The sequence below is a fragment of the Saccopteryx leptura genome, chromosome 12 (genome assembly GCF_036850995.1).
Source record: "Saccopteryx leptura isolate mSacLep1 chromosome 12, mSacLep1_pri_phased_curated, whole genome shotgun sequence".
Lineage (NCBI taxonomy): Eukaryota > Metazoa > Chordata > Mammalia > Chiroptera > Emballonuridae > Saccopteryx > Saccopteryx leptura.
Window position 1 is genome coordinate 49,390,301 of NC_089514.1, and position 9,429 is coordinate 49,399,729.

The 9,429-nt window shown below is 36.5% G+C and overlaps 1 non-coding gene across 1 annotated transcript; it reads right to left on the reverse strand.

Moving 5' to 3' along the window:
• Positions 1-2,276: 2,276 nt before the first annotated feature.
• Positions 2,277-2,433, reverse strand: LOC136384295 (U1 spliceosomal RNA). The gene has a single exon (XR_010747581.1). It is a non-coding gene; the product is annotated as a U1 spliceosomal RNA (small nuclear RNA).
• Positions 2,434-9,429: the final 6,996 nt, after the last annotated feature.

Here is a 9,429-nt window from a genome sequence, read left to right on the forward strand (position 1 = left end):
TTAAAACATGGCTCAGAAACCCTGCAGAATGAAGTTTAAAACTGCACTTTATAATTATTGAACTAAAAATATTACTGTACACTTCTAAACTTGTCTTTTAAAATATAAAAACAGAGGAGAAAAGCAATAGGTCTGTGAGTTACATGCTAGCTATTTTTCCTTTTAATATAGTTTTCTACTGAGTTACTTTCATGTACATCTATTTGGCCAGACATGCCTACTCCTAGCTGCAAAGAAATCTAAGAAACCTAGGATTTTAAGCTGGGTTCATGGCCATCAGAACAAAGTAACAGACTATTTTTTTTTAAGTAGGGAAGGAGAGAATAGGTATTTATAAATACTTAAACAATTCTATGAGGTTAATATCTATCCCACAAAATATTGTCATAAGAACAAAATATAAATACACATACACAATCAAACTGAATATAATAACTTGTAAAGTATACACACTTATCCTCCTAAATTTCCCTGGATTGAATAAAAACACCAAACATCTATTCACTTTGAAAACAGATGCTTAAGCATTTTTATATAACATGTGTATTCTTACATTAATTTTTTAGTCAAAGTAAATAGGTCTAAAAGTGTTTGTGTTGATACCAGCAAAGATTTCCTAAAATTTTGTTCATATTTGCTAATTCAATTATAGATATCCTTCATTTTAGTGTATTTGATATAAATAAGAAAATGTAATAGTGTTCTTGACTTCAAATATAATATTTTTATAGTCTACACTAAGCATAGTGTATGAAAATGAGGATGTACAAAAAATTCTTGAAAAATCTAAATAAATAATCGAATGTCATTTGAAGAAGCAAATGGAAGTTTAGCTTTTGGGACTATTCCATCCTACAGTACCAACTTACAAATTTTAATTAAATTTATTTTACAATTTATAAACGCAGAGCAGGCTTTCATTGCAGAGATAGCACAATCTAAGCCCTGCCTGGCTTACTGCAGAGGGGCTGACGCGTGCCCAGGGATGGGCCCCGCACCACTGTTCTTGCTCATTCTTGAGCTGGTCTCCTAGTCCTAAGGCACTTTGTTACTTTATCCCAGGATCCGATAAAATATTATAACTTTCTAGATGTACTGGAAATTTTTACATATTTATGTTTTATCTTAACAGCAAGTACTGAGTCTTTTGTTAATTTTCGAAAGTTTCTTTTTTTAAATCACAAGCTAAAGTGCTACCTTTTGTAGGCGTACAGTTCTATAATATATTTTCTGCATGTTGTAGTGTATGTTCATCATCTTGAGTCAAGTCTCCTTCCATCACCATTTATCCCCTTTTTACCCTCTTCTACCTCCCACACCACCCTTTCCCTCTGGTGATCACCATACTAATTAATGTCTGTGTCTATAAGATTTTTTTCTTAATCTTTTAGCTTTTTAGTCAGCCCTTCAATACCCCTCTAATTGCTTTCAGTCTATTCTCTGTATCTATGAGTCTATTTGTATTTTGTTTGTTAATTTATTTTGTTCATTAGAGTCAACACAGAAGTGAAATCATATGGTACTTGTCTTTCTCTGACTGGCTTATCTCACTCAGCATAATGATCTTCAGGTCCGTTCATGCTGTTACAAAAAGTAAGGTTTTTTTTTTATGGCCATCTAGTATTCCATGGTGAAAATATACCATAGCTTTCTCTATCCACTCATCTACTGATAGGTGCTTGGGTTGCTTCCAAACCTTGGCTATTGTAAATAATGCTGCAATGAACATGGTTGTATAGAATTGGTATTCACTGAAAGTTTTTGACTGACAATTAATATAAATACATTCTGTTTATCTGACATTCATGATTTATGCACATGTGTACTCATAAATATTATATGTGCTGTTTTGTTAAAAAGTTCATTCTTGGCCCTGGCCAGTTGGCTTAGTGGTAAAGCATCGGCCTGGTGTGTGGAAGTCCCAGGTTCAATTCCTGGTCAGGGCACACAGGAGAAGTGCCCATCTGCTTCTCTACCCCTCCCCCTCTCCTTCCTCTCTGTCTCTCTCTTCCCCTACTACAGCCAAGGCTCCATGGGAGCAAAGTTGGCCCGGGCACTAGGACGGCTCCATGGCCTCCCCCTCAGGTGCTAGAATGGCTGCAGCCACAACGGAGCAATGCCCCAGATGGGCAGAGCATCAGTCCCTGGTGGGCATGCTGGGTGGATCTGGATGGGGTGCATGCAGGAGTCTATCTGGCTGCCTCCCTGCTTCTAATCTTAGGGAAAAAAAATATAAAAAAAGATTCTTTCTTATTCTCTTTATTATTTTAGGTGTAGGGGAGAATGTGAATACAGTTTCCTACACCACAAATTATGCAGCTGAGTTTATCTCATTTGGGGAAATCACAGGGTCCAGCACATCTGGAGTACAATGGATAAGCCTCTAAGAAAACCACCTTTATGATCATGGTATCTCCCCTGCCAGGTAAGTATCTTTCTTATTCTCTTGATACCTGCATTATAATTGCTTCTTCATGGAGTATACAGAATAATTTCATGAAGCAATTATATGTTCAACTTATACTCATATTAAATCTTTTTTCTCCATGATCTCTTTTTTATCTAAGTTACAGGTGTAATTGTATCTTTTGAGCTAAGGTCAAGACTAGTCATGGCCCTGGCCACTTGCCTTAGCAGTAGAATGCTGGCCTGGCATGTAGAAGACCCAGGTTTGAATCTCAGTCAAGGCACACAGGAGAAGTGACCATTGGCTTCTCCACCCATCCCTTTTCCCCTTCTCTTTGTCTCTCTTTCTCCACTCCTCCCGCAGCCATGGCTCAAATGGTTCAAGCAAGTTGGCCCTGGGTACTGAGGATGGCCTCATGGCCTCACCACAGGCACTAAAATAGCTTGATTGCTAAGCAACAGAGCAGTAGCTCCAGATGGGCAAAGCATCATCAGTAGTGGGTTTGCTGGGAGGATCCTGGTCTGGGTGCATGTGGGAGTCTGTCTTATTGCCTCCCCACCTCTCACTTAATTAAAAAAAAAAAAGACTGGCTGTCAACCTTACCCTGTGTTTTGTTATAAAACATCCAGATCTTGGAAGGGCATTGGAAATCAAGTGCTCCAGTATACTCATTTCACACATGAGAAATCTGAAACCAGGAAGGTTTGAGTTTTCAATTAAAGAAACATTTGTTGAACATCTGTTGTATGCTTAGCCCCAGGCTAAGTCCTTAGGATAAATAGGAAAATTAGAAATAATCATATTAGGATTAAATGTGATATTGTATTTAATAAATGTAACACAGTGCCTTACATGCCATATTCATTCATAAAACAATGTTTGAACACACTACATTTAATACTTTGGCTCCTAATTTGCCTCAATTGCAGAGGGTAAAAAAAGCCCTGAAAATTGAGTGGCAGATGAGGATCCCCTAAGGATTTTACGTTCAGTCTAATAAGATGCTAATATCATGGTAGTTCCACAATTGCACGACAACGGACTGAAACAGAAATTTAGCCGAGGTGTCTTGACTCTTGTTTAATGTATTTTTAACTCCAGTTACATTTCTTCAAGCTACATTATGACTTATGAATTCTTACTGTTAGATATGATGATCATTATGTTAAAAAGAGAAAAACATAACAATAAAAGAAAAGCTTTTTTCAACTCTACAATATATAATATAAAAAACACATTATGTTTAGTAAGAAAATACTTGTATACATTAAGTAGAAAAATATAGAAATGATCAGTTATAGGAAAGAGAATCCTACTCCAGAAATCTCTAGTGCCTTGTGGCTTAAGGGTTCTCTAGTAAGAAAAGAGGTCATCCCTGGCCCTATTTGCCAGTTTTCCATGACAAGATTATTGGTCCTAATATGATTTGAGTTGGTTGCATTCATTATTGTAGAAATATAGAAAGAAAATAAATGAATTTATTTCATTTAATACATTATGTTCATATATAAGAATATTTAGGTATCAATTTTTAGCTCCTTGTCTAGTTAGACAAAAACTCCAGTTAACCCAAATGAGTTTAAATATTCTCTCCATGACCACACATAGAGAGAATATCAACTCACAAAAGGAATGTGTTAGTTTGGAATAGACTATTTCTTATCAGTTCTCACATTTAGATTCTGTATTAATTAAAAAATAGATATATAAGTAAGATGAGGAAAATATCAATTTAATCGGTGGTAGAATGGGTTGCAGGATTGAAAATTCTGGTAATAATGTCACTGTGACCTGAATTTGTACCCAGTCATATTTGGCTGAGTTATCAGGTTACACTTGAGCTTTCTTTAATTGATTTTCTTTTTTTTTATCCTCCTCCTGGTACTCTTTCCCTGTCTGTGATGGCTATGGAATATTAGGATATTTTAAAATGATCCTTTCTTCAACTTTTGGTAGAGGCAATTATCTGATGTCAGGAAGTCTATGACTTGTGGAACACAGGGAGAGAAGTGGCAGGCTTACGCATGTGGCAGCAGTGGTTTATTCACTCCCCAGTGGTGTGCCAACGCAGCGTATGCAGATACAAATAAGTGTTTTTAGTAATTAATGCCATAAGGGGCATCAATGACTCAATGTCTTTTTACATGAAACAGTGTATGTTTATAGAAATGATCAGAGAGGACTTGACTGGTGCTGGTGTGTGGCCATGCAGGTGCGCGTGTGCCGGTGTGTGGCCATGCGGGTGTGCGCGTGTGCCGGTGTGTGGCCATGCGGGTGTGCGCGTGTGCTGGTGTGTGGCCATGCGGGTGTGCGCGTGTGCTGGTGTGTGGTCATGCGGGTGTGCGCGTGTACAGACTAGGTTCTGATATCAGTCTCTCTTCCTGACTCACATGATTACCACTAGCTAGCATGCATAAGAAAATTATTCTCATTAATCCTGCTGTAGTTTAGAAGGGTGTCCTAATTCACTTCTAATCAGCCTAAGAAAAGAAGGAAAGAGATTCTATGTTTTCTACATTCTGGTACCAAGTTTCATACAATCTAGTAATGTTACCCTGTCAATGTTTTCAAAAAATAAGCTTATATTTTAGTTAAATTTGAGAACTCATTATCTTATTTAAAGTAGAAATGGCCTTCTATCCCCAAGTAAAATATAAACATCTTAAGTTTCCATGAAAATGTTCAATAAGCCTTTGTGCAGTCAATGTTATTTTGATTATGCCTCCTTGGTTTACTTAGAAATAAAGTTCATCTTTCTCATTACATCAAGATGACCATAGAAAGAAAATGTAAAAAGGAAAACAACATGTGCCTTTGTTGAAATAATAAGGAATATTAATTTCAAGAGCAATGCCATATTGAGGATGACTTATAATAATACCAAAACTACAAAGCAAAATTAACCCACCTCTTTTGAATTTACTCAGAGAAAGAAAAAAAACGTATTTTCACAGTTGTCAGAAGCCCTAATCGACAAGAAGTCCAGCTGAATAAAGCGAACGAGAGAATGGCTGGTAATACGAGTTGACATCAAAAGTTTTATGGAATTCCAAACCTGAGTAGATATCTTGACAAAGGCAAGTACGGAAAATAACATAAAATACAATGTTACAGTATCCTTTTTTTAAGGCTCAAATAAAGTACTATATTTTAAAGCTTACATATTAGTTTTAATGACAAACTACACAATGAAAAGTCAACTTGCCCTAAAGGACTAAACTAGACAAAAATGTTTGAATGTGATTAAAATTTACTCAAGGAAGCTGTTGTAGCAACGGGTAAATTTCACGGTAATTAAAGCTATCAAATTAAAAAATGGTATTTCTACATAGCTATAAATAAAATATAAGCTTAGGATAATTGGGATAGGAATAGAATGGAAAGCAAGAGGATATTAAAGCAGAATTTTGTGATATCCTTGCTACGTATTTAAATACTTATCCTAATTAAAGTGACAAAGCTTTTTCTATAGTGAGTAGAAATTTTCTCAGATTATTTTGACTAAAATTTGTCTTCGTCAATTTACTTTTATAGTCAGATAAGTGGCAAAGTTAATTATATAATGGAAAAGAACTTTAAGTTTTCTAACTATAGCAGATACATGATAGTAGATAGAGACATAGATAGATAGTAGATTGATAATACACTGCTCACAAAAATTAAGGGATCAGGGAACATGCGAATAGTCCAGTACTTTCAGCCTTTTGTACAGTGCATTTTCACCAATGAAATAAAAGTTGGTTTTGCATCTCATTTGCATAATGAGTGACTTTCTTTGACTTGTTTGCTTTTCTGATGTTCTTGTTTAACAAAAAAAATCAAATGCTCTTTTTTATTGCTTCATATTCATTTTGAAATATCCTCTAATTTTTTGAGCAGTTTAGATAATAGTTTATATATTTTTTAATTTACAATTACCAAAGCACACTTCTGATGTTTGACTTCCCATGTAGCATGACCCAGGAAAAGAATACTCTGATAACTTGACTTCAACTACTCTAATTTTTGTCACAGTCAGTTGTCGTTATAAATTAATAAACTCTCACACTCGTGTAAGTTCTCAGAAGATCTCTTTGTTCTTTAACACCAAAAGATGTTTATTTAAAGGCATATTGCCAGATCCCAAAATCTATGTTTTACTCGGTGAGGTCTAGCCAAAATTTAGCCAGCTTCCCTGTAAATACCAGTACTGTCAGCCATCTGCTTGTTTTCTAAACATTTCTTAATTTATATGTATTATTGATGGTGACAATAGGCTTTTGCCACCTGAAACTGCCACAATAGTTTTGTTACATTGAAATACTAAATTGATTGCAATACATTTTTCTCCCTAAGGGTAACATTAGTTGAGAGAAAGGACATCGTCAAACAGAATCTATTTGTATTCTTTCCCTCATTTATTCCTTTATTTAGCAAATATAGAGAACACCTATTGTGTTGTAGAAATCATGCTAAACATTGGTAACCAAATCTGAAAGGGAAACCAATGTCTTGAAGTTTATGACCCCACGGTAGACAGAGATTTTTAAATACACAATTATTGTGATGCTGTAATACTTTTACTAAGTCCGTAACAGTTTTGTAGAAAAAGTGATGTGTAGAGAAAATGATATGTCAAAGATAAAACTAAAATGGTAGAGTTTCTCTAGGAAAAAAATCACAAGTGGAATGATAAAATTACCTTTATTTCAGTAAACAGATATTTATTAATATGCCATGTATCAAACTTAGCCTCTGAGGACAGAGCATTGACCACATATACCAAAGCCCTGTTGTCATGGAATTTGCACTGTTTGGGAAGACAGACAATATTATTTTAAAAATCTAAAAATAAGTAACTTTAGATAGCAACACTGCTATGAAGAACTGAAACTGGGTTGTATTATTGTACATGATGTTTCCTCTGTATCTATTTGCTCTGATTTTTTCAGTGGTTTACTTTTTCCCCAGGTAGCTCATATACCTTGGGGAAAGCTGATGTCTCCTCTAGCACTAGGTAAGGGCACAATTATTTTAAAAGTGATTTCATTTCTTGGAATCCAATGGTGAAGATATCCAAACTTAAGCAAAACAGTATATAGCATTCACCTGGCCTTAGATGTTAGTTTAGAGATGGTACTATAACACAGTTCTAGCCAATAAAACATGAGGGAAATATTATTTTAAACCTCTAGGAGAAAGTTGACTCATTATTAATGGAAAGGAAAGAAAATAATTGTCTCTTTCTTCCTATGGTTGTGATGCCTGGAGCTGCTGCCATATCCCTAGAGAGAATCTCAGTAAAACAGAACAAGGTTCTTGTTAGATGATGCTCTTGTCCACCTGCCTCGGGACAATCAGTCACATAAGCCAGTGATCACAGGTGTAGAAATCAATATACTTCCGAATTTCTATTATTCAGGTAAGAACATTGTAAATAAAACGAGATAAATTTTTGGTGCATTACAAAGAGGTGGTGGGGTGGGGGAGGAAAAGGGGGGTGGAGGTTCTGCTTTAGACTGGTTGGTCAAGAACTATCTTTTTTTTTTTTTTTCATTTTTCTGAAGCTGGAAACAGGGAGAGACAGTCAGACAGACTCCCGCATGCGCCCGACCGGGATCCACCCGGCACGCCCACCAGGGGCGACGCTCTGCCCACCAGGGGGTGATGCTCTGCCCATCCTGGGCGTCGCCATGTTGCGACCAGAGCCACTCTAGCGCCTGAGGCAGAGGCCACAGAGCCATCCCCAGCGCCCGGGCCATCTTTGCTCCAATGGAGCTTGGCTGCGGGAGGGGAAGAGAGAGACAGAGAGGAAAGTGCGGCGGAGGGGTGGAGAAGCAAATGGGCGCTTCTCCTATGTGCCCTGGCCGGGAATCAAACCCGGGTCCTCCGCACGCTAAAGAACTATCTTTCTGAAGAGATGATATTTAAGGTGAGACAAGAAGCTGGCCATGCTAAGTCCTGAGAGAAGACCCTTCTAAGAAGCTGAAAGAACAATATAACTCTCGCAAGGTTTCAACCAAGAAAAAGGGGGTGTGGCATTAGAGATGAATAATATTCTAATGATACGAGGCTTGTGAAACATATGGAGAGGTTTAGGATTCAATCTAAAAGCAATCAAAGCAATTTGAAGTTTGGGAATGACAAATTGCTGTCTTTTTCTTCCATGTAATGTTAAATATGATGTTTTCTACTACTGTTAAAGTGTGGTATGCAGTTTATAGCAACCGCATTTCATTTTACAGCGTTGAAATTAACATAATTTTTATGGCATATGAGCTTGTCTTAGTTCAAAGGAGTTGATGACAGAAATTTTTTACAAAAACACAAAGATGTTCAGTTAGTAAAATCCTTTAACAAAAAGTAAAGATCCAAGACAATATAATATTAATGCAAAATAAAGCCTGCAAATTTGGCTTTTTAATTATTGGAGAAATAAAAATAAAGTTGTGGGATATAAATGCCAAAAATATTTTTTAATCTAAAATAATCCCTTGTCAAGACAGCTTTGTACTAAGAATAGAGATAACTGAGATAATTAAGGAGGCATGTCTTAAAGAGGTGAGAAATTTTTATTTGCTTAGAGATATATTTACTGAACAAATTTAAAATGGTTTGCTAAACTTTCATATTGCTACTCTTCAGAAGTTATGTATTAACAATATAGTTCTTTCATCGTGCATATCTTCACTAAAATACTCACTATAGAAAATGTTGATTGAGTTATACAAATATTTACTAAATTCCTTTGTGTGCAATGCACAATGCTAGGGACTTTAAAGAGAAGTATAAAAAAATAAAATTCTCCTTTTACCTTAAAATATCAATATCTGACTGACCAGGCGGTGGTGCAGTGGATAGAACACCGGACTGGGATGCGGAGGACCCAGGTTTGAGACCCTGAGGTCGCCAGCTTAAGCACGGGCTCATCTGGTTTGAGCAAAGCTCACCAGCTTGGACCCAAGGTCGCTGGCTCGAGCAAGGGGTCACTCAGTCTGCTGTAGCCCCATGGTCAAGGCACATATTCAATCAATGAACAACTA